Source organism: Chlorocebus sabaeus, chromosome 7, assembly GCF_047675955.1.
Source record: "Chlorocebus sabaeus isolate Y175 chromosome 7, mChlSab1.0.hap1, whole genome shotgun sequence".
NCBI lineage: Eukaryota > Metazoa > Chordata > Mammalia > Primates > Cercopithecidae > Chlorocebus > Chlorocebus sabaeus.
The window spans coordinates 70,863,395-70,868,799 of record NC_132910.1 but is presented as its reverse complement, the minus strand read 5'-3'; the positions used below and the strand labels follow the sequence as shown (position 1 = coordinate 70,868,799).

General features: G+C 37.7%; 1 long non-coding RNA gene across 1 annotated transcript; it reads left to right on the top strand.

Annotated features, from left to right (window-relative positions):
- Nucleotides 1-481: 481 nt before the first annotated feature.
- Nucleotides 482-4,307, top strand: LOC119620470 (uncharacterized). The gene is made up of 4 exons (XR_005236963.2): nt 482-648; nt 1,971-2,014; nt 2,641-2,766; nt 4,156-4,307. It is a non-coding gene; the product is annotated as an uncharacterized lncRNA (long non-coding RNA).
- Nucleotides 4,308-5,405: the final 1,098 nt, after the last annotated feature.

The window sequence follows — 5,405 nt, the reverse complement described above, 5'->3', positions numbered from 1 at the left end:
TTTACAGTTCCGGGAATCTTCCACACTCAGTGCAACTGGAATGGAGATTAGAGGAAAAGAATCATTTCATAGTTTCCCTACATGGCTGATGTACTCTCTGACTGACCTCTTGATTCTTCCCTTAGCCTCAGCCCCCAGTGACCTACCCACCTCACAGTTCCTCACTCCTAGGATCTCTTCTGTGGAGAAGGCAGCAACCCGGGGCAGTGTCTCATCAGGACAGCTCAACCTAACCGCTTCGCCTTGTCCTATAGGCTCCATAAAATAGTGGAAAAAAGTAGAGTTGCCTTTCTCTCTCTCTCTCTCTCTCTCTCTCTCTCTCTCTCTCTCTCTCTCTCTCTCTCTTTCTCTCTCTCTCTCTCTCTCCCTCTCCTCTTCTCTTTCTCTCTCTGTCTGTAGCCTCTTGAGCAGCTCCAGTATTCCCTCCTACCTCCCACTTTCATGACTTCTGAAGCAGCTGTCATTGACATTCTCCCTACAGCCCCTGGCCGCAGACAAAAAGGATGCATTTCGAGCTCTTCCAATAACTTGCAGTGCTCCATCCCTGTGTCCTCAGAAATGGTCCTGAGTTTCAGCAGCTCAAAAAGACTCCAGTTGGATAGTGAGAAGCCACTGCTTCCTTGCAAGAACCTTCCCAAATTTCTCTAAGTGATTTTCTCGGTGTCTCCTCCTACCTACCCTGGAATAATGGCAACACCTGCACAGGGAAGAAAAAAGACCAAAGCACTCCTTACTTCTACAAATTACCTTTCTTCAATACATTATCTTACATTTCTGCTTTTCTGTTTATATAGATTGGATGGTAAGGGTGGTGGCGGCGGGGGGTGGATGTCCACAGACTAATTTAGCCACTTCTTAGCAAGCCCTTTGATTTTCTGTCTCTCTTGAAAATGTGCAGGTACTTTATAATCTATTATTCTCATCTTCCAGGCTTCAGTCAAAATACCACAAAAACAGGAAATTCCCACTGAATATTCGATTAACATATCTATATAGTTATTAGGATAATATATTTAATTTTTTCATATACATGTTACTGTTACTCTGACATTTATCTTCATTTAGGCAGCAGCTAGTGAGTTTTATGTCTCCAGAAGAGGATAATGCAGAAAAATATACAAGACTATTTTTAAAAAATCAATTTTTTGGCTTTTGGTGTTCAATAACAAATGCCCAAGTGTAAGGCAAAAAATGGGGGAGAATAAATGACCAGATAGGGCCAAGCTGATGATCCAAGAAACAAACAACAAGTGATAGGTAGAGGCCCATACAGAAATATGACAGTGACACAGATGAGCTGACCCCATCTCCTTGATGCTATTTGATCTCCCAGAACTTAGAGGCAATCAGAATAATGGGAGTTCCATAAAAAATTAAATTCATGTATAAAAATTAAACTTAGTTATTTGCACAACTAGAGGCTCTTATTTGAAATTGGGGGCCAGGCATATTTGCTCACTCCTGTAAACCCAACACGTTGGGAGGCCCAGGGGAGAACTGCTTGAGGCCAGGAGTTAGAAACCAGCCAGGGAAACATAGTGAGACTCCATCTTTACAAAAAATGAAAAAATTGCTGGGCATAGTGGCATGCACCTGTCGTCCCAGCTACTCAGGAGGCTGAAGCAAGATGATCATTTGAGCCCAAGAGGTAGAAACTACAATAAGCCATGATCTTACCACTGCACTCCAGCCTGGGTGATAGAGTGACACGACACTCTGTTTTAAAGAAACGAAGGAAAATAAACAGACACACACACACAATTTGAACCTTGATATGGTTTGGCTCTCTGTCTCCACCCATATCTCGTTGAACTGTAATTCCCCATGTTAGAGGAGGGCCCTGGTGGGAGGTGATTGAATCATAGGAGCAGAATTCCCCCTCGTTGTTTTCGTGATAGAGTTCTCACAAGACCTGGTTGTTTGAAATTTTGTAGCACCTCCCGCTTTGCTCTCTCTCTTTCTCCTGCCAGCCATGTGAAGACATGCTTGATTCCCCTTCACCTTCACCATCATTGTAAGTTTCCCAAGGCCTCCCCAGAAGTGGAAGCCTGTATAGCCCACAGAACTGTGAGCTTATTAAACCTCTTTTCTTTATCAGTTACCCAGTCTCAGGTATGTCTTTATTGCAGTGTGAAAACAAACTAATACAAATCTGGCATGTATCTATTTGATATAAATAAACAAACAAATATGTTTATATAAATATATCATATAAAAATATATCAAGGCTAAGATATGTAGCCTTGTATATAAGATATATATCTTATAAGCTGTATGTATATATACACATATATGTGTGTATATATACATTTATACTTAGAAAGTATATATGTATATATGAAAGTATATATATACACACACACATATACATGTATACATACACATATACACATATATACTTTCTAAGTATAAAGATAAACACCATTAATGGTGCTTATCTTTAGTGAGTAGAACAGGAGGATAGTAGCGGGGAATATGAACTTTTACTTTCCCCTTGGAAACTTCTGTTAAGTCAAATAGTTTTGTAATTTATTCATTTATTCCACAAAGTATAGATTATTTTGTGAAAATGTAGTTAACAGTTAGCAAGGAACATACTAAAAACAAGCTAGAAAAACTACTTAATGTAATTTTTTCTAGGTTCTAGGAGAGTAACAAAAAGAAGGAAGTTTCAGTAGGAAAGGAAAGTAATGAAGAAGCCAAGAAAGAGACAAGGAACCCTGGAAAGAGAGTCAGCAAAGAGAGAAATAGAAACATTAATTTCATGTATGAGTAGCATGAGGTCAAGGGCTTCAAATAGTGTGTCTGTAGCCTCCACCCTTTTAGAGAAACACTGGAAAACTGATGTGCACATAAAAGGAGACAAACTGGTTAGTGAAGGAACTGGGAGACATATTGCCTAAGGAACTACAGCAAGTTCATGTTTAAATGAGATCAGAAGGCTTATAAAGACTGTAGCCACCTGCAAGACCTTCAGATGGCAGAAAATTAGACTAAATTTTTGCCTCGGTAGCAAAGAATTAAAACTGAAGAGTAATTAAAAGAAAGTGAATTATATTCTCTAGAAAATTTTCTAAAAATTAGAGATATTAATTTAAAACCAATTCTATACATCTTTCAGAGTAGTTGGAAGTGTCGTGAACTATTAATCCTTTGGCTTTGCTTTGGACTTGATGGCAAAAGTAGCTGCATGCAGAAGTAAAACTGTTAAGAATGTCACATAAAACATGAAGGTGAGCCCAGCATGAAGGAACAGCCTCTTCCAGTGATGAGGTACAATCATCCTTATTTTTAATAAGAAAGAAGTCATAGCTGTAACAACATCTGGATGAGCAGGGTTGCCCGACTTTAGGAACCCAAGAGAAAAGTTTCTGCATTCATGTATAAAATTTATGCATGAATTTATTGTTCAGATAAGAAAAGGTATAGACACAAGGGCACTCCCTTCCTGCCTTCTTTTTTTCTTCCCCTTACTATCACTGTCTACCACTAAGCAACAGTAAGATTTAACTCTGAATATCAACCCTAAACATTTGCGTGTTAGCACAAGCTCCCACATACTAGATTTCTGATGGCTAAGAAGTGTTTAGAATAGCTTAGCATGAGAATCAAATGTCAGCATTGTTTTAGAATGGCAAAATAATAAGCCAAGAATATTCTAGTCCCAGTTCTCTTCCAAACATTAATCACAAGAAATGAGCCCTTCTAATTATCTTTAATTTAGGAAGAAATTCACAAATGACAGCTTGTTATTTGCAGGTCAGAATCCAGACAGCATGTACTATTTAACAATCTTGAAGCTGGAAAATTAAACTGAAGGAAAAAAGAGAGACTGGATAGAAATCAAATGGGCAGTTGTTTTCTTAGTAGGTATTTGCAGGAGCACTTAATAACTTAATTGCAAAGGTCCTTTTTAAAACCAGAAAGGCCATTCTCACCTATCTGTTGTGGCATTGAAGTCATTCAGAGCCTTGGTTAAGTGTTTTCTGTTGGAATCAGAGGCAGCATCGAGAGTTCTCGAATAAGAATCCTAAGAATAACTAGTTGTGACTATTGTTATATATCTTTGTGCAATTATATACACTTTATTGTATATTAACTTGTTTAATCATCACAAGAACATTCTCTTTCCTGAATATCCTCTTTGTATTACAGGTGAAGAAACTGAAGACTGGAAAGGTCAATGTCTTAGCCAGAGCCAAGTTACTAATTCAGAGTTTAATACATATTTGACCTCAAACCCATAAACATTCCCCTTTGAACAGAGCCTGCCTCTCTGAAATACTGGTTCTGTCATTAATTATTAATTATTGATTAATTTATCTTGATTTTCATTTTCTCCTGTGCAAAATTCTGTTACTGAATTACATGAATTCCAAGACCTCTTGCTGATCTAACATTCCATCATTCCTCTATTAAAAAGCTTATGTAAAACCAGAAACAAAGCATGTAATTGTAATGCCAAATTTTTAAACATAGTTGATTATTCCTCCTTGAAAATGTAAATACGACATGAAGAATCAACAAATAAATCATTAGGTCAATATTTATTGAGAGCTGACTGTCCATCAGAGTGATGCTTGTAATTGACATGGAGGGCAAAATGATTTTAAAAAGTAAGATTCCTGCCTTCTTGAAACTCAGAGACAAATGTGGGAAATGGGCAAGTCAAGAAACAATTTCAAAACCATATGTTAAGTCATGAAACTGGACATGAAAGAAGGGGCATGTAATAGACACCAACAAGTCAGGAAAGGCTCTCTGTCAAGGGAAATGCACTTTGAAGGACAAGAATTTAACCAAGTAAATAAACAGGAGAGAGAAAGATGTTTCATGCAGAGACAGTTGCAGATATGAGATGGAGAATAAGCTAATAGCCTAATTTGCATACTGTAACCATTCAACTCTCAAAATGTACCCTTATTTGCCTAATGTAGCAGAAGTAATCCTAAATAAATCTGTTCTACAGTTGAGCAAAATGATTTTCATAGATGTTAAGCAACATGACTAAGCCATCCCTGTTGTGGCTGATTCCAAATTATAAATCCTATGCTCTTTTCCTCTAATCATCACCATCTCCCTGTACATTTCTTTCTTGAGGCTCAGCTGAACATAAATAATCCTGGTGCAGAACACTGGACAACTAAAGCAAAACTGAGTAATTCAAAAGAAAATATGTGAATATAAAATCAGCTGAAAAACCAGATATGAACCTGCTTTAAACCCATTTCGAAAGCCCTCCTTGAATCTGTTCTACAGCCATGTATTACAGGCATCTCAAAGAAAGAGATACTTTTCTGCAAAATGGTAGCTGAAGGAGAATTTTCTCTCCTCTGAGGTTTAAGAGGGCAAGCCATCATGCCCATAGAACTGTAAATGTACAATCAGGCTCATTTTGTATAAGC